The sequence below is a fragment of the Manis javanica genome, chromosome 4 (genome assembly GCF_040802235.1).
Source record: "Manis javanica isolate MJ-LG chromosome 4, MJ_LKY, whole genome shotgun sequence".
Lineage (NCBI taxonomy): Eukaryota > Metazoa > Chordata > Mammalia > Pholidota > Manidae > Manis > Manis javanica.
Window position 1 is genome coordinate 114,539,424 of NC_133159.1, and position 20,807 is coordinate 114,560,230.

The 20,807-nt window shown below is 45.5% G+C and overlaps 1 protein-coding gene and 1 pseudogene across 4 annotated transcripts in view; one reads left to right on the top strand and one right to left on the bottom strand.

Annotated features, from left to right (window-relative positions):
• The window catches only part of TOM1L2 (target of myb1 like 2 membrane trafficking protein), a 147,772-nt gene that overhangs the window by 109,833 nt on the left and 17,132 nt on the right, over positions 1-20,807 (bottom strand). The gene's annotated exons all lie outside the window — the stretch shown is intronic.
• On the top strand, positions 11,896-20,082 carry LOC108400990 (DNA-directed RNA polymerases I, II, and III subunit RPABC3-like; annotated as a pseudogene).

Below are 20,807 nucleotides of genomic sequence, written 5' to 3' on the forward strand. Positions count from 1 at the left end.
AAAGAACACCAGGACTGGCAGCTGGAAATGAGAGGGAGGCAGGCTTCAGGTAAATGAAGATGGGCCTTTCCGTTTAACTGGAGGAGAGGCCAACAGCAGGTGTTTGCCCGAGGGATGATGAGTTTCCCAACCCTGGAGGTTTACAAGTCTGGCTGGTAGCCACCTGGAAGAATGCTCTAGAAGGAATGACTGCTTTGCCAGAGATACTGCCTTCAGCAACCCTGGGGCTCCTTCCCCTGAGGCTCTGGGCACCTTTCACTTCACCCAGAGCAGCCCAAAGCTGCCTTTTTCATTTGCAAAATAAGGCTGACATGAGTCTTGGGCTTGACTAGATGTTCCACTCAATAAAGGACGGGCAGGGGAACACTGGGGAAGAGCAGTGCTGCCACTCAGTCCTCCAGAGGGAACAGAGAGGCAGGTCGTCCTGAAGGAGGCCCGTGAGACTCAAGGGAGGCAGGAGGCTGCAACTTAAAAAATTTTAAGTTTTTGTTTAGTATTATGGTTGCCTTAAAAAGAGTTCATTTTCTCTTAGAGATACACACTGAAATATATGGCTGAAATAATATAATTTTATGAATTTACTTCAAAATAATACAGGTCAGGAGAGAGAGTAGGTAGGCGAATTAAAATATCATAGGCCATGAGTTGACAAATGGTGAAGTTATATAAAGGGCAAGTGAAGGTTCACTATACTATTCTACTTTTGCATATGTTTAACATTTTCTGTAACAAAAGTTGAAAAAGTAAACCCACATTCAAAGCTAAGAATAATATAGACAATATTCTTAGAAAATAGTTAAAGTTAAAAACCACAGGGTATAGATTATAACACACATTTAGGTGAGGGAGATATTCAGACTCAATACAGATTCACTGAGAGCCTATTATGTAGTAGGTTCTGCAGCAGGCACTTTATCTATCATTTGCGTTATCTCTGCACCTCAGCTTCCTAAATTATAAAATGGGGATGTTAAGAATTCTGCTTCATCATGCACTGAACAACACACTAGAACAGATGGACCTAACAGACATCTACAGAACTCTCCACCCAAAAGCAGCAGGATTCACATTCTTCTCAAGTGCACATACTAGACCACATACTAGATCACAAAAAGAGCCTCAGTAGATCAGTGGAACAGAATAGAGACTCCAGACATTAACCCAAACATATATGGACAATTAATACACGATAAAGGAGCCATGGACATACAATGGGGAAATAACAGTCTCTTCAACAGATGGTGCTGGCAAAACTGGACAGCTACATGTAAGAGAATGAAACTGGATCACTGTCTAACCCCATACACAAAAGCAAATTTGAAATGAATCAAAGACCTGAATGTAAGTCATGAAACCATAAAACTCCTAGAAAAAAACATAGGCAAAAATCTCTTGGACATAAACATTAGCAACTTCTTCATGAACATATCTTCCCAGGCAAGGGAAACAAAAGCAAGGATGAACAAGTGGAACTATATCAAGCTGAAAAGCTTCTGTACAGCAAAGGACACCATCAATAGAATAAAAAGGTACCCTACAATGTTTTGCTGCCCTTGTCTAGCTTGGGTTAACACATAATCTACAGGTACACACCTGATCATCTACAATTGCTCTCTTACAACACTAAACTATGTTTTCTACCTTTATCTTGCATCTCCCTACCACTTCAGCATTTTATTAAAAATAAAAATAATAATAATAATAAAGGGAGAAATGTGGGATCCACATATAAATCAAGTATAAAAATCAAACGAATATTCATATTTGACCTGATTGTTTATAGTTCATAATGCGTGATCAAAACCAAAAGTTTCTGTGATCAATGCCCTTGTACTGTTCACCATGTAAGAATTTATTCACTATGTAAGAATTCGTTCACCATGTAAGAACTTGTTCGTTATGCTTCAGAATATTGGAGACTGACGAGAATTAGGCTTGAGATGGATTAATGATTGTGCATTGAGCATTGAGCCCCCTATACAGAATTTTATTGTTGTTAACAACCATTTGATCAATAAATATGAGAGATGCCCTCTCAAAAAAAAAAAGGTACCCTACAGTATGGGAGAATATATTCATAAATGACAGTTCCGATAAAGGGTTGACATCCAAAATATATAAAGAGCTCACGCACCTCAACAAACAAAAAGCAAATAATCCAATTAATAAATGGGCAGAGGAGCTGAACAGACAGTTCTCCAAAGAAGAAATTCAGATGGCCAACACACACATGAAAAGATGCTCCACATCACTTGTCATCAGAGAAATGCAAATTAAAACCACAATGAGATATCACCTCACACCAGTAAGGATGGCCACCAACCAAAAGACAAACAATAACAAATGTTGGCGAGGATGTGGAGAAAGGGGAACCCTCCTACACTGCTGGTGGGAATGTAAATTAGTTCAACCATTGTGGAAAGCAATATGGAGGTTCCTCAAAAAGCTCAAAATAGACATACCATTTGACCCAGGAATTCCACTTCTAGGAATTTACCCTAAGAATGCAGCAGTCCAGTTTGAAAAAGACAGATGAACCTCTACGTTTATCGCAGCACTATTTACAATAGCCAAGAAATGGAAGCAACCTAAGTGTCCATCAGTAGATGAATGGGTAAAGATGATGTGGTACATATACACAATGGAATATTATTCAGCCATAAGAAGAAAACAAATCCTACCATTTGCAACAACATGGATGGAGCTAGAGGGTATTATGCTCAGTGAAATAAGCCAGGTGGAGAAAGACAAGTATCAAATGACTTCACTCATCTGTGGAGTATAAGAACAAAGAAAAAACTGAAGGAACAAAACAGCAGCAGACTCACAGAACCCAAGAATGGACGAACAATTACCAAAGGGAAAGGAACTGGGGAGGATGGGTGGGAAGGGAAGGATAAGAGGCATTATGATTAGCATACATAATGTTGGGGGGCGCACAGAGAAGGCAGTATAGCATAGAGAAGACAAGGAGTGATTCTATAGCATCTTACTACGCTGAGGGACAGTGACTGTAATGGGGTATGTGGTAGGGACTTGGTAATGGGGGGAATCTAGTAACCACAATGTTGTTCATGTAAGTGTATATTAACAATACCAAAAAATTTTTTTTAAATTAAAAAAAATAAAGAATTCTGCTTCATCTGCCTGTTACTAAGAAGAGATGAGGTTATTCATATCAAGCACTTAGAATAGTGTCTGGCCTGCAGCAAAGGTCCTCAAGCAATAGCAGCTTTACATAACTCTATGCAATAAAGATTATTAGACCCATTTTATAGTTGAGGAAACCAAGGCTCAGAAAAGTAAGGTAACTTGTCCCACAGTTATGGTGCCAGCAAGAGGTAGGGCCTGGATTTTGGAGAGTCCCCCACCCTCGGGCTGGGATCCCCTGAGCATGCCACAGGCAAGAGAGAGCCCCGTGACTGCTGGAAAGTGTGGAGAACAAAGGTGTCAGGGTAGAAATGAGCTATGACTCTGAACAAAGGGGGAATAAGGTAAGGCTAAAAGAAGGAAGGAAGAAAAACACTCGGGACCGTCAAAAATGCCATTCTGATAAAGTTCAATGAAAATTCTTCTCCTAATTAAAGACTGGTCTCCATAGTTGTCATTGGGGTGACCTCACTAATTCAAATAAATAGCCACAGGGTTTCAGAGGGAGCCATTTTAACTCTGCCTTCCATAATAAGGAATCTGGCTTACAGCCCAAAGCTTTAGCTAGTTAAGTGTGTGGGTCAGTCTCATAAATTGTTTTCTTGGCTGGATCCCAAGAAAACCAGGCTGTCATCCCAGCAATGAGGTGATCAGTTTTGCATTCCTACCTAAAACGGAGGCTTCTCCATGGTACTTACAAATCATACCTGTAAAATCTATACCAATGGGGCTCTCAACCTTCCCCTAAAATTTATTCTACTGCTTTATTTGGGGAAACCACACTGTTGAAGAAACTACAAGACATGAAGACATGTTATGTCAGGCATGACACCCCAGAACATACCCACACCCACTGAGGAGACCATTCCTCCAGTAAACAGATAAACGAAGGTCATCTCAGTAGCAAAGCTTTCTGTTTACTAACTGCCACTTCTCCCCACATGGCACCTGGGGAGGAGCTAAGGATCCCTGGAGTTTCTGTTCAGACCTGGAAATTCTGCTGCTCAGGTGATAGAGGGGGCACTGCAGGCGAGCATGGTCCAGAGAGGCCTTGGAGGTGGTGCAAAAAGAGAACTGCTCATGGCCGAAACATGCTGTTCAAAACTTGCTCTTCCCCCATGGCCACAGACAACTCATTTACCTGCGTGGCTTCCTTGTTTATAAAACTGGATAACAGAGCACCTCACTGCACCATGAAAATGAAACATAAGCAAAAAGCTGACTCCCACTAAACCAGATCTAGACCAACCTTTAAGAATAGGGATTCTGTGCCTGGGGGTTATCTCTGGGCACTCTCCACACCTGCCTAAACTGTGGCCCCAGAGGTAGCCTCCAGGGAACAATGGGACTCACCAGGCTGGTCAGGCTTGGGTTTGACTTCCAGCTCGGCCACATTACCTCCAAATTTTCCATTCCTAGCAATTTTACATATGAAATGGATAAATCTGCCCTGTCCACTCCTATCTCAGCTGACTAGAAAACAAAAACTCACAGATAATCTGCGAACCTCATTTTGCTTTACAATTTCAGTCTCTTTCCACTAAAATTTAGCACAAAAGCGTTGAGCTATTTTACTTGAATGTTCTTCCTCCTTCTGCTGTCTTTATTTCTCTCCATCAGAAGTGCTGATGAGCACTAACAAGCTCCTAAAATGAGAAGCAGGAAGAAGGCAGGAGATGCAGACAAAGAAGTTTAGGGAAAATCTGCGACACGAATCATCAGCTTCTACAAACCCAGCACTGGCTTCAAACGTCAGACAGAGGTAAGGATCACATGACCTTGGTCTGCCTGAGCCAAGGCCAGAGTGCTCTTTTGCCCAAGGTCCCATAGCTAGTCTCAATACAGAACAGCCATCAGGAAGGTGGGAGCCTTGGGGACAGTCAGACCTGGGCTCAAAGTCCTGACTTCGCAATTTATTCTCCCCAAGTCCTCAGGCAAGTTACTTAATCTTGACTTTATGCCTCCATCCTTTCATTGGCAAAATGGGGACAATATCTAATACTGTGCAGGATTGCTATGAGAATCAGAAAGTAATATATATATATATATATTTAAAGAATGTTTTCGATAATAACCACCATGTATTAAGAGTTTACTGTGTGCTGATACACAGTTTCATTTAAACCTTAAAACCACCCTCTGTGGGAGATACTACTGCCCCCATTTTTAAAGATGAGGATGCTGAAGTTCACACTAAGTAGTGTGCCTCAAAGACACAGAGGCCAAGCATGGGCCCTGGGTTTGTCCACTGATAAGGTTGTGCTTTTAGTGCCATTACCACAAAAGAAAAGGTAGCTATTAGACATGGCAAAGGTCATCACAAATCTTACTCACAAAAGCCCTGGGATAAGGGCATGCCATGGTACAGGTGAGAAGGTTGGGCTCAGAGGGTTCAGACTCCTAGAGTTCAGCAAAAAGCCCTTATTCTTTAGAGACATATACTGCAGTATTTATGGGTAAAATTATATGTACTCTGACTCAAAATAAGGAGGTTGGGGGATGACCAGATGAAACAGTACTGGACTGGCCAGCTGTTGAGAACTGTTGAAGCTGAGTCATGGATACACAGAAGTTCATTATACTGTTTTATCTATTCTTGTTTATGTTTGAAATTTCCAATAAAAAGGAACAGCAAAAAAATCAGTTCATCTTCTACAGAGTGTGCAAGGCAGAGGTGGGTCTCAAACTGAGGTGTGTCCCTTCTCTAAATTCTGAGTCCCCTCCACTCCACTGTAATAAGCATTTTACAACATCCTTCTTCCCTCCCTCACCATGTGGTCCAGCCTCAGTAGGGGACTGGCATCAGTTCAGAGCCCAAAGTGCTGCTAATCCGAATTCGGGAGTTCCCAGAGGAAGGTAGACTCCACTGAGGGTCAAGTGGTGGCAGCCCATGCTGCTGCAGGGGTACAGGGGTGCTGGGAAAGGGTGAGCCTGATGTCTGGAGAGTTGGGGAAGGCCTGAGAAAGGAAGCAGGAGAGTATTGGGTATGGAGAGGACTGGTTGATCTGAAGGAGAGCTCAGGAAGAAAAGAGGAGGGAGGGTGCAGTGAGCTCAAGGGTACAGTGAGCAAAAGGGTGCGGGCAGGGGCTGCGCAGGCTGGGCCCTGCAGCCTCTGCTCTTTTGCATTGCTCCTGCAGCCCCTCGCTGGCATGACTTCTGCCAGCTGTGCCCACCCTCCTCCTCACTACCCCAAGATGATCTTCCCCAAGCAGAAACACATCCCATGCCTTCCTGCCCCCGCTCCCCATTAACTCCAGGTAACATCTACACTCTCGACCTACTCTCAGGGTGACTGCTGCTAACCAGCCTTTAGTGCCCCCTCCTCTCTGGCCAGGTTGCCATGTAGACACCAAGGCCTGGGGTCTAGCTGCCTCACACATGGCACCTTTTCTCTGATGTAATCTCTTTTTAGCATGCCCAGAGCTCTCCCTATAAACTCCTGCTGGAGATCAGCTCAGCCGTCACCTCCCCAATCTGCCCCAGCCCAGCGCACACCCCTCTGTTATCAGGACACCTCCATGCTTCGCTTGTTTGTGTGTCTGCCGCTTGTTTGTGTGTCTGCCTCGCAATAAGAATGTGGGCTCTGGGGTGGGGAGAGGCCACGCCTCATCGCTCCCCATCATTACAACAGGTGATCAACACAAGGTGGCTATTACTGAGGCAGGGCAGGGACATCTGACAAGCATCATGATTAACTTTTCCTGCCTATGATGAAAAATGCTGAGATATAAATAGTATAGTAAGAACAGGAGGGGCTCCATCTGAAGGCTAAGATTCCATTTTAAAACCAGGGAGTTAGGAAGTAAGATTCCTTAACACATTTTATGGTGATTAGCCAACAACTGACCCTACCTTAAGGCAGGGCAAGTAGCCCTAAATGGTATGTCTCCACTGCTTGAGGGTAACTGTTATCTTGGAGAAGAACAGGATCAATAAATCCTTGTGTTAAGTTTATTTTACAGATATCTAGCAAAAGATTATGTATGTATGATGATATAATGTCTCTCACCAGAGACAGACACTATGAGACCACATGTGAAGCGTACGAAGCCCCCCTCCACCCTTTGCCCATTCTTGAAATCCTTAAAAGACACAAATCCTGTTTTAAGCGCGCCTCCTCTCTGAGGTTGCCGGCACTCCCGTCTAAGTGTGAACTATCTTAAATTGAATAAACTTTCTTGTTGCATAAGCTGATCGCGCTTGTCTCTGAACTCTTTCCCATGATAAAGACAAGAACTCTCCAACCCCCACCTCCAGCGGTAAATGTCTCTGTCACTTTGCTATTTCATTCACTTTTCTAAACTTAAGCACAAGTCTTCATTTTCTGTTCTTCTTCCAACAAGCAGGGAAGGACTGCTGCACCTCTGATTTGGGCTTGCCAGTTCCTGTTCCCTGGGCGACCCAGACAGGACAGCAGCTGTACCATCATGCTCATTAGTAGTAATAATGAGTCATAAGGAATAGATATTTGGTCATTCATATGACCAAATACATACTTTCCAGGCATATTTGGTCTTAATTCACAGTTCCTGAAGACACTGCAATCTTAAAGGTGAAATGGGTGTTTGGTCATATTCATGAGAGACTTTTGGACCCCACCCAAGGGCAGGGAGGCTGAATCAACCAATGGCCAATGATTTAGTTAATCATGACTATGGAGTGAAGCCCTCACAAACACCCCTGGGAACAGCTTTTTGCTTTCTTGGATCCTGCTTCTCTAGCAGAGACAGCTTCTACGCTTAGGGAACCTGAAAGCTTCCATGTGCCATCAAGCCAGGCCATAAGCTCCATGAGGACAGAAGCTCCTTTCTTTGGGACCTTGCCCTCTGCATCTCTTCATCTGGTTGTTAACCTGTATTCTTTACAGCATCCTTTATTAAACTGGTTTCTAAGTGTTTTCCTGAGTTCTGTGAACTGCCCTAGCAAATGAGTTGGACCTAAAGCGAGGGTTATTGAAACCTCCAATCTGTAGCCAGTAGGTGGCAAGCACAACAAACAGCCTGGGGCTTGCCCCTGGCCTCTGGAGTAGGGGTGGAGGGCAGTCCTGCAGGATGGAGCCCTTACCCTGGGGAGTCTGGTGCTGTCTCTGGGCAGACAGCGTCAGAATGAGCTGAGTTGTCAGACATCCTGTTGGTGTTCAAGAATTACTTGGTGGTGTGTATACAGGAAGACTCCCTCCCCCAACCACACACACACTGGAATTGGGTCCAGGAACCCAAATGGAGTCACACTACTATTTCTGCTGTGTATGATACTATTATTGTTGTTATATATGAAAAAACACATTGCAAGCAGCCTGCCGGAAAACCTCCTTTCTTTGCTTTGGGACGTTCTCAGAACATAATCTCACTCCATGCAGTTCTCTGTGGCTCCCCCAAATCCTGGTGTGGCAAGGGCTTCGTTCCCATGCTGTGTAGATCAAGCAGACACTGGATACGAGGTGACCTGACTTTAGGAGTTGGCAAGGGATCTGCCCTATGCTGAGAAGGGTTCAATGAACTTCTCTTTCCTCCCTCTGTTCTTCCTTGCTCTCTGTTGCCTGCGCAGCCACTGCTACTCTCACTTTAATGAATTCCTTCCTTACCTACACTAGTCGGACCTGTTCTTTCTCAATCAGAGTCAACAACCCTGCCTAGTTCAGATTGAGGTCTCACCCAGTGCACAGGGGGAGACCTCCCCAGGTGCAGCTGCCTGGCAACATTATCACTGTTAATGACTTAAAATTGCAGCCCCTGGGCAGGCAGGCAGGGCTGTGCTAGCCATCACAATGCCTGGTATGAAGCGGCTGCTGGGAGAGCTATTCCGCAAGTAGACAGGTGGGGACTGTGGGACACAGAGCAGAGGGCTCCTTCCTGACCTTGGCTGAGGCCGATTTGCTGCAGGGCCCTTCACATATCTGCAAAGTCCACTGCTGCAGGAGGCTTACTTAGCACCTAAAAATGCTGCAACAGTTTCTTCCAAAAGTTCAAGGTAAATGGAAAATGGTAAAGACAGCTTGACACTCCCCGTACCTCCATGGCTGCAAACCTAAAGAATATTTATGATCTGTGGGATCAGAGATTTGGTGTCTCAGAAGCATAAAAAGTTCAAAAATGAACTTATGCAGACCATCTGCTCCTGGGTGGGGAAAGATATCCCCATATTCAGTTATTCTCCTCTGTGCACCAGGCACCTGCTCCTTGTGCAAAAATCTGAGAGCCAACATAACAATTTTTATTTAGCTTAGAATAAAACCAATGTCTCCTACAAGGAGGGGTGAAAAGCTGAACACAAACATGAGGATTCTCAGGGACCTGAAGAACCTTCTGGCGGGGTGACAAGAGACTTGCACACAAGGCCCACAGCCCTCCCAGGAAAAGGGTACTTATGGCTCTCCATATGAAATTCTTAGCGACAAGGCTTAATGGAGGAGAACAAATGCTCCCAGAGATGTCTGCATGATTGCAAATGGAGAAAAACTCATCAGGGGCTAGTGCTAGAGGAGCTTCCCTCCTCCTCTATTTTTCATGGGCCTGCTGCTCCTGCAATTCCCAACACCATGCTTCTGACATTACAGCAGATGCTGCCCGCCGTCGCCGCTGCTGCCACGCTAATCCTTCATCCTCGGGGGCCAATGGGAATGTATGATTCCCCATTAATCAGGGCTGTGGACACCAAAATAGCTCATCTGACCTTTGCAAATACCAAAGGGCAGATTTAAAGCAGAAACTGGCAAAAAATATTGCAAAAGTCTTTAGCTTTTCTTTCAAAGATGATTTTATGTCATCAGCCAAAAAACAGAATGCCTATAGGACCAACAAGGTTAAAAATTGGGTAGAAACAGTCAAATTGGAAGTGAGATAGCCACCAATGTTAAAACACACACACACACACACACACACACACACACACACACACACACAGGTTCTAGATGAATTATTTAACACACATTAAAAATATATATGGCTCAGAAATCTCTCAGCATTGGATTCAAAACAATGTCAAACTAGGAACTAGCAGTTCTTGGAGAGAACACACACACATCAAAGCAATCATGGTTTTCAATGCCCAACACCAGCTGGACTCCATCAGACAATAAAAAGCTAAGACTGCCACCAACCACAGATCTGCTATTGATAAGCAGGCAGGCCCTCTCTTCAGAGACCACATTACAGTGAATCAAACTCATTATTAAGCTTCATCACATACAAACCCATTTTCCCTCTATCTATAGGCCTGTAAATCTTACTCAGTGGTTGTGACACTTAATACTTCATGGAGATTTCCTTTGCATTGCTATAATTCAGCACCACACAAAACTGGATCTCATGAAATGTAGTACTATGGGTTTTTCCACTTAAAAAAGTAATTACAGGAAACTTGAGGAACAGAGAAAAGAAGAAAAGCCATTCACATAAGCCTGCCACCACCCTAATTCAATCTTTAATAGCAGCTTTATTGATATATAATTCACATACCATAAAATTCACCCTCTGAAGTGTAGAATTCAGTGGGCTTTGGTATATTCACGGAGTTGTGCAACCATCACCACTATCTTATTCCAGAATATCTTTATCAATCCAAAAGAAACCCTGTACCCATTAGCAGTCACTTCCCAGTTCCCCCTCATCCCAGTCCCCCACAACCACTAATCTACTTTCTCTACATATAAATTGGCCTATCCTGGACATTTCATATAAATGGAATCACATATCTCGTGGCCTTTTGTGTCTGGCTTCTTTTACTTACCATATTTCACTTACTCAATTTTTATTAGCACTTTGTTAGATTTCCTTCCCACATTGAGTTTTACACATTTAATCGTAATCCTTGGCTACCTTTATAAAGTCAAGTCTGGGTTTTGTGAACAATGAGTTACCGACCTTGACTGGTACTGTGGGTCCAGAAGCTGGGAGGCCTGCTTTGCTCTCTAAGTGTGAGCCTCCCTCCCATATTGGTCTAATTTTAACAGAAAGTACCTGGGGGTTAGGAAGATACATAACACCACTACCAGCTGTCAGGACAACTACACACAATACACACAAGATACAATCTACCACAAGGAACAGTGAAGAACTCAAGAACACCAAGTTAAATAGGAAGAGCTGGGCATCATCCACTGAGCTCTCTATTTTGCAAATGGTTTGGGCTAAATCATATGTGTGCCCCCGTCCTCCAACTCATACATTAAATGTGACTATATTTGGAGATAGGCTCTTTAAAGAAGTGATTAAAGTAAAATGAAGCCATTAAAGGGGCCCTATTCTAATCTGACTGGTGTCCCTGTAAGAGGAAACATGGACACTGAGACACCAGGGATGTGTGTGAACAGAGTCAGCCTATGTGAGGACACAGCAAGAAGGCAGCCCTTCGCAAGCCGAGAAGAAAGCCCTCAGGAGAAACCAGACCTGCTGGCACCTGGATCTTTGCCTTCCAGCCTCCAGAACAGTAACAAAGTAAGGGCTTTTTTTTTCTCTTCTGTTCTTTCCTCCCATTGAAATTTTTTGTTTGTTTTTTATCATTAATCTACAATTACATGAAGAACATTATGTTTACTAGGCTCCCCCCTTCACCAAGTCCCCCCCACATACCCCATTACAGTCACTGTCCATCAGCATAGTCAGATGCTGTAGAATCACTATTTGTCTTCTGTGTGTTGTACAGCCCTCCCCATGCCCTCCCCACATTATACCTGTTAATCGTAATGCCCCCTTTCTTTTTCCCCACCCTTATCCCTCCCTTCCACCCCTCCTGCCCAGTCCCTTTCCCTTTGCTAACTGTTAGTCCATTCTTGGGTTCTGTGAGTCTGCTGCTGTTTTGTTCCTTCAGTTTTTCTTTGTTCTTATACTCCACAGATGAGTGAAATCATTTGGTACTTGTCTTTTTCCACCTGGCTTATTTCACTGAGCATAATACCCTCTAGCTCCATCCATGTTGTTGCAAATTGTAGGATTTGTTTTCTTCTTATGGCTGAATAATATTCCATTGTGTATATGTACCACATCTTCTTTATCCATCCATCTACTGATGGACACTTAGGTTGCTTCCATTTCTTGGCTGCTGTAAATAGTGCTGTGATAAACACAGGGGTATATATGTCTTTTTGAAACTGGGATTCCTGCATTCTTAGGGTAAATTCCTGGGAGTGGAATTCCTGGGTCAAATGGTATTTCTATTTTTAGTTTTTTGAGGAACCTCGAGATACTGCTTTCCACAATGGTTGAACTAATTTACATTCCCACCAGCAGTGTAGGAGGGTTCCCCTTTCTCCACAACCTCACCAACATTTGTTGTTTGTCTTCTGGATGGTAGCCATCCTTACTGGTGTGAGGTGATATCGCATTGTGGTTTTAATTTGCATTTCTCTGATAACTAGCGATGTGGAGCATCTTTTCATGTGTGTGTTGGCCATCTGAATTTCTTCTTTGGAGAACTGTCTGTTCAGCTCCTCTGCCCATTTATTAATTGGATTATTTGCTTTTTGTTTGTTGAGGTGTGTGAGCTCTTTATATATTTTGGATGTCAACCCTTTATCAGATCTGTCATTTATGAATATATTCTTCCATACTGTAGGGTACCTTTTTGTTCTATTGATGGTGTCCTTTGCTGTACAGAAGCTTTTCAGCTTGATATAGTCCCACTTGTTCATTTTTTATTTTGTTTCCCTTGCCTGGGGAGATATGTTCATGAAGAAGTCACTCATGTTTATGTCCAAGAGATTTTTGCCTATGTTTTTTTCTAAGAGTTTTATGGTTTCATGACTTACATTCAGGTCTTTGATCCATTTCAAATTTACTTTTGTGTATGGGGTTAGACAGTGATCCAGTTTCATTCTCGTAAGGCCTATTCTTTAAGCTGCCCAGTCTGTGGTATGCCCAGTCTGATGGCAGCTCAATCAAGTATCTCATTTAATGCCACATACACAGTTTTAAAAGTAGAACTATTATCCCCATTTTACAGATGAGGAAGCTGACACTCAAGGAGGTTAGTGGAACTGAGACTCAAATTGAAGTTTGTATGATTTCAAAGTTTTTTCTTTCCAGAAGGCATACGTGTTGTAATTTATCACAACTTTGCTGCAGCATGAGAGTTTGACTATTAAAATAAATAAAAATTTGTGTTCCATTAAAAAAAACAATTACTCTCTCAGCATATACCTTCCAAATTCATTCATTTCAGAAACATTTTTGAGGGAGGGAAAAAACACTTAGTGAGTCAAGTGCTTTACATGCATTATCCAACTTGAGCTAAGAGATATGCAGTGGTCACAATGAAGAAACTGAGGCTCAGGGACATTAAGTGCCTGTGTGTCATGGCAGTGTATTTGTCTTTCATCAAGTTCCCTAGCCTAACAGTTTCATTTCAAAAAACCAACTGAACTAAATTCTATTCATCCACCTTTCATTGAGACTAGAAGTGTTGGGCACTCGGCTTCCAAGATGAATGCCCCTAGTCCCTACCCTGGAGTAGGTATGGAGTCCAGCAGGGGTAGGCCACAGCTCTCCAGGGTTGCTGCCAGCCCATACAGAGTTTTGGGCAAATTAGGAAAAGGTGCCCTTCCTCAGTGCAGCCCCAGGGCACCGCTTGCTCAGCAGCTTGCAGCTCTTCCCTGCAGTCTACACCACTCCCAGGGAAGAGTGAGGTCCGCAGAGTGGATGGAGGATGACAGGAGCCCTCGGGAGCACCTGGCTCTCCCTCAGCCACTGGCCACCTCACCCTGGACACACAACCTCCCTCCCATAGACCTCTGGACCAAAGCTGGACAGGTCATGAGATGTGAGCATGCTGATCCTGGCAGGGAGGCAGGAGTCCAGAGCCAGGCCTGTGAGCAGTGAGCAGTGGCCAAAGCCAAAAAGCCAGTGTCAGGCAGGGGCCGAAACACCAGAGGGGGCCACGCGAAGAGGAGGCTGTCCCAAAGACCGGATGAGCGGGGAGCTGGAGCCAGGAAGCCAAAGCAGGTCAAAGCCAAGGGAATATCATGGCCCCAGGGGCATCTTCAGAGGTACTGGCTTTCATACAGCTGGGAACCCTCCATACCAAGCATTCCTCCCAGAGGTGCCTTCTACCCCAGCAGCTGCTCTTGCCCCCTGCCACCTGGAGTGTCCGCACCTGCATCTTCCCCATGCTAGTGGCTGCTCTGGAGTCGGGGGTGGCAGTTGTGAATGCATGCCAGAATACCCAGCTCACCAGCAACATCGCCTGAGCACCGAGCTCACAGCAGAGGGGCCAGTGCAGAGAGGAGCAGAGCCTGAGGCTGAAGCTCTGACAAGAGCCTGTTTCAGCCCACAGGGGCTCCCAACTGAGTCAGAAGAATAAGCACCCCTTCCCACAGCTCAGAGTCTCACGGAATAAATACACAGAGGCCTGCTCTTCAGTCTGACTTGCGCCAGGACGGACATATGGAAAGGGTCCCAGGGAGTAATCAGAGCACCTGGGGTGAGGACACAGTGGCTCTGTCATCAGAGGCCATGTCTCAGTAAGTGTGGCATTTGAGCCTCACCTTGCAGGAGGAATAGAACCTCACCACGTGAGCAAGAGAGGAAGAGGAGAGCCATCCTAATGGAGCCAAAGGCAGAAGCAAAGGCCTGGAGGCAGGCAGTGGCCAGAAGCTGGAGGAGCATTCCTCAAAGGTGGCATTGAGCAGGCTGGGAAGGGGTGCTCAATCCACTGAATCAGTTACCTTGAGACTCTCCTGCCTCTCCCCGGTGTGGCTATTCCAACACTGTGAATGCTGCCTGTTCTAATAAGGAGCGGGCCATCCCTGGGAGCTTTTGAAGACTGCAGGACCCAGCTAGGATTGCTGTTTTGATTTCACTGTATTCATTTCTTTTTATTATCTGTATGTTACTTTGGACTGACGCCAAGTGAAATTGGTTTTCTACTTAGAGCAGTGAAAAAAGCCCATGAAGGTAAATTTGCCCAAGTAAAAAAAGAGTGACTCAATATAAAGAAAATACTCCATAAATAACAGTATAGGTGGCTCCTGGATATGTCAGCATATAAAGGTGGTCCCCAGGAAAGAAAGGACACTGCAAAACCTGGGAAGCCCAGGCCAGAGTGCAGGTATGCAGGGGAAGGTGGGGGAAAAGGCACAGGTCCTTCTTCCAGATGCCCAACGGCTCCATGAGGCCCACCAGGAAGGAAGATCTGCAGGATGAATCTGCTTGGAGCCAAGCTATGAAGAGGGGGAGTACCATAGTGCAGGGCAAACCTGGGTTCAAGTCTGGGCTTTGCCACTTAAGTCCCTGGTTGCGGGGGGCAGAGGGTCTCTGGCATGTGACTCAGCCTCACTGTAAATCAGAGAAAATACCATCATGCCTTGGGTTCCTGCAAGGAAACTGACCAGCAGCCCCCAAGAAATGGCAGTGCCCTCCTCACCCACCCTCTTTACAGCTCTCTGGCAGGGAACCAAATCTAAAATCCAGTTTCTGAGAATGTTCATTAGATTCGGGGGAAATCGTGTTTTTACTCCTCTATTCTGACCCTAATTAAAGGATGTACAGAACACCTGAATTATAGTATCTTATTGGGTTAGTGACAAGGAGGGAGGCCGCACGGACTCTCATGACTAATGTTCACCAGGAACATGCAGGGAGTGTGAGTGTGGGTGTCAGAGGCTGCTAGCCCTGAGCAGCAGTAGAAAGATGTGGGTCCCACAGAGCTGGCAGGCAGATGCAGCAACGAAGTGAGGCACTGACATAGTTCATAGGAAAGCCAGCTGGGAAAGGGTGACCAAACGAATTCTAGGAAAAAATTCAACACGAAAAGCAAATGTCCTGGCTGGCCTGAGACAGGGCATAGGGAGGCCAAGGACAGAGAGGAGCAGTGCATCTCTGCGGCCCCGCCAGCAGGCATCTGCCACTCTGCACTTCCACAGAGTGTGGTGCTCAGGAAGGAGGCTGGCTGGAGGCGGGGAGCTTTCATCTGCAGGTCTCAGGGATGGCTTTCTGTTAGGGAGCATGGACCACCAACAGCCAAATGCTTTTTCCCTCCTCAGATGTGAAGAAATATAAAAGATACCCAGCAGTGATGAGGGAGAAGGGAAAACAAGTCCTGTTAGGCTGTGCTGGTGAGTCTAAAGCAGAACACCTTTTTGGAGGGCAAGCTGGCAGTCTTTATCAAAATTGTAAATGCTCCTATAGTCCGGCCTAAGTTTTTACTTCTGGGAACCTAAACCAAAGAAATGTATGAGTGTACAAAGATATGTTGTTACAGCACCGTTTATAAGGACAAAACTGCCTCACAGAAGGAGAATGGCTGTATAAATCATATATTCACTCTGTGGAGTGCTACACGCAATGGGGAAGATCTAAATATGCTGCCATGGAAGGAGAGAGCCCCAGAATATAGAATGGTATAACAAAAGCGAGTTGTAAAATGAAACCCATCATAGGACCTTGTCGTAAAAAGACACTTCATGGAACAAGGACCACACGCTCAGCAGCTGACAGGGTTGCCTCTGGGGAGGAGAGTGGAGTTGGGGAAGTGGCAACTCCCACTTTATACAAAATCCACTTCTTATTGTCTAATTTTTAAATAACAGTGGGTATACATGTCAATACCCATTCACTGGAAGGCAAACAGCTGGTACAAAAGAAGGTGCCTCTGGACTAGAGAAATGGTGGAGTACAGGCTTTGAGAGCTGGCCAGCTGTGGGAAGGCCCCTAGACTACCCCAGGGTGCCACCTCCTCCTCTGCCAGCCCTGCAGGAAGGCAGGGAGGATGTGTGCACCTCTCTCAAAGGCAGCCTTGCAACCAGGACAATGGGGATGCAATGGTGCTTGCAGGAGGCCATCCCCAAAAGGCTGGTCACATCTCTTTTACCTGCCTCCATCCATTTGTAGAGCTCTGAGGAAGATTCCATTTCATCTCCTCCCTAAATCTATCAAGGCTTGAAATGCAAGACCACTTGGAATATTCTCCCAAACAAGAGCATGTGTTGGATGAAGTTCAATGACAGCAGAAGGGCTTGTTCCCTCCTCCAACTCCCTTCTCTCTTTCTGGCCAGCTCCTACTCACCATTTAAAACCAAGTTCAGACAATGCCTCTCAGGAACCTGCCTTCTCTGTTCTGGGCCTCCCATAGGGCCTTGTCCCCACTTCTTTCAGGGACTCGCCCTGGACCCTGAAATGATGCGTCTATTTCCCTCTCAGTGGAAACTCCCTGAGAGCAGCGACTGTGTCTCACACACCCCCAGCACCACCAAATCAGGGCAGGCACTCAGAGGCCCTGGCAGGCTGTCCTGCCTCCCCCACCCCATCACACTGCAACCTGCCTGACTGCGGTGCCCAGGGCAGTGAACTGCCCAGAGATAAAAGACATCTCCTGGAGGACAGCTATTCATTAAGAGCTAAGACAAAGAATGCTACCAGCCCAACTGAGGGCTGTAATTTCTGCTGTCACCAAGCCACAAGTGATCCCTCAAGTCCCTCTGTTCTATCACTGTCTCTAAATCCATAAGGTTAGGTGGACACCCTCCCTCCCAACAAAGCAATTTTGTATAACCACCACCATGCAGTATCGTCTAGCAAACATGGAGTGCTGAAAAATGAACATGCTCCCCAGGGTAGCAAAGCTCTGCCTTCTTCCAGATACATGTCCTTCACTTAGATTCTGAACAGTCCTGAACCTATGTGGGTGCTTAATAATACACCCCCAAAAAGTATGCAGCCACTTCACACCTATTAGGATGGCTATTATCAATAAAGCAGTGTCAGTGAGGGTGTGGAGAATTTTGTGCACTGTTGGTGGGAATGTAAAATGGTACAGTTGCTCTGGAAAACAGATGAAGGGTCCTCAAAAGAATTACCATACGATCCAGCAATACCACTTCTTAGTATGTACCCAAAGTAACTGAAAGCAGGGACACAGATAAGTACTTGCACACCCATGTCCATAGCCAAAGGCAGGAGCAACCCAAGGATCCAGAGATGGATGGGTAAACACAACGTGGATCCCTCGCTGTGCTCTAGGGGCTCCTTTCCCCTCTCCTCTCCTTTCCTCCACAAGAGAGGGTGTGTCACCCCTAGTGGTGGTCATGCATTCAGCCTCTCTGCTATTCCTGTGGCCCCCTCACCGGGGCAGGTATCGGGTGTGAGGATATTTTTCATGTGAAAGACACTGACCTGGATGGCAAGAAGTTTGACCAAGTGTCCCAACTGCACTGTGAGAGCGAGTCAAGATGGACCTAATCTTAGATGTAAACATTCAGATCTGCCCAGTAGACTTCGGTGACAAGTTCTGGTTGGTCCTGGCCAGGACCCTGTATGAAGATGATGCCCTGAATGATGGTGAATACAACCATGCAGATGACAGGTCTCCCAGGGCTGGCCGACTGGAGTAAGTAACATATAAGAAAGCATAGAGGGTTAAGGGACACGAACCTTCTACTGAAGCAGCAGCATGTCTCTCTGCCTACAAATCCTAGGGGGCCTGGCCATGAGGCTGCAGGGTGATGCCAACAACCTACATGGATTTCAAGTGGATTCCAGAGTTTATCAGCTGATGAAAGAACTGGCCTTCTGAACCACCTGGGAAGCCAGCCTCACTGCTTAGTCACTCAGGCCTTGGACATTCATTCAAGCCTGAGTAGCAGCAGTTCCTGTTGATGGCACCTGTTCAGGAGGAGCTTGCTCTCTGCACTGTGGGTGCCTCTTTAGGGGGTCTGGACTCAATGGGAAATTGACTGACCTGTGAAACATCCAGTGGGAAAGCTTAGAATGAATCAGAAGGTGTTTTGTGTATATGATTTTTATGTAAGCTCTCCTGTTTCACAAAAAATGTGGTATATTCATACAATGGAATATTATTCAGCCTTAAAAAGAAGGAAATTCTGATACATGCTCCAATGTGGGTGAATCTTGAAGACATTGTGCCAAGTGAAAGAAGTCAGTCACAAAAGTATACTGTATGATTCGATTCATATGAGGTACACAGAGTTATCAAATTTGTAGAGACAGAAAATAAAAGGGTGGTTGCCAGGGGTTTAGGAGGAGGGCAAGGGGAAATGGGAGCTGTTAGTAAGTTTCAGTTAGGCAAGATGAAGAAAGTTCTGGAGAGGAATGGTGGTGATGGTTACACAACAACGTGAACATACTTAATGCCACTGAACTGCACACTTAAAAATGGTTAAGATAGTAAATTTTGTTTTATGTGTATTTTACACTTTATTTAAAAAGCATGCCAAGAATTGTTCTGTGCCTTTGAAAGTGAGTTCAACAGGAAACAGCAATTTGGCCTCAGAAGTCTTCCTGAAATTGCTGAAGACAAGCAGGAAGACTGTTGAGATCCTGTTTCCTGGCCCCAGGAGAACAGAGAAACACAGCTCCCCTACAGGGGCTCATCCCCTACCTGGGGAGCAGAGCCCAAATGAGGACCTCCACTGGGCAGAGCCTTTCACCATCTGCCCTCAGCCCAGGAGGAACAGCCCACCTGCTAGCACGCACAGGGACAGGGTATGGAGACAGCCAATACCCAACTCACTGACCCGCCCCAGCCCCACCTGACACCATAGGAGGCCGGGTGGGGTGGTGTGGAGCCCAGAGGCTGTGTTGTGGACCTCACTGGGTTTCAATCCTGTTGTTAGGTGATTTTGAGAAAATCACAACAGAGGTAGAAATGCCCAGCTCAGAAGGTGAAGAGCGTTAAATAAGACAGAATCTTCAATGGCCCAGCACAGTTCCTGGCCCATGTAGGTGCTCCAGAAATGTTAGTTCCCTTCTCCTTCCTTCTACCCCATACAAAGACACCTCCCTTTGGCCCCTGTATGCTCAGCTCCTCTCAGAGCAAGTTAAGGATATTATTTACCTTTGAATTCAAAATCCCATCCCATTCTACCCCATACAGTACTATTGAAATAGTCAGATAATTATTAAATACATATAAAACATAACTGCCCCTGCAGTGCAGGAGCTTGTGGACCAGCTTTGTGGCAGTGGAAGGATCTAAGCTAGGTCCTGAAGTGTGGATGGCCCTAAGTGGTGAGCAAGAGTGGAGTGCCACACGGGGAAGCCCACAGGAGCAAAGGCAGGAGGGGGCAGGACGGCAGAGGGCAGTCAGACAGCAGGCAGCAGAACCCGATCATCAAGGGCCTTGACCACCAGCCCACGTTCACGATGCATTCTGAAGATGAGGAGGTCCAGGAAGGTTCTTCTGGTCTACTTGTCCAAAGTTGTGAGCGGCCACGCAGAGAAAGGCGGTGAGAATGGAAGGAAGGAGAGCAGGAGGATGGTAACTGCCATGGCCCAGCATGGCCGGGCTGGACTAAGTTAGAGGAGGCCAAAACTAAGAAAAGAGAACAAAGGCTAAAGATGTTATGAAGAAAAACAAACAAATAATTCCCCCACCCCAGCCACTGAGAGTAAGCTCCAAGGGAGAGAGGCCCACAGATGCCCCATCACAGTCCGGCTCCCCTGTCCGTCTGCTCATCCCCTCACCTCCCCACACCCATTGCTGTTGCTCCTTGGAGCAATCTAACTTTATGTTCAAAAAGTATTTATGAAATGGAAATGAGTTCATCTCATGGGCACCTTGTCAGAAATGTGCCATTACAAGTGACATTTTTGGTTGTCAGTTAGTCTCTTTCATCTGCTGGTAGATCCAATTTGCCCAGTTGACAAGTGAGAACTCTGTGACACCAATATAATTATAGAAACAAACCCAACGTAATATCTGGAAAT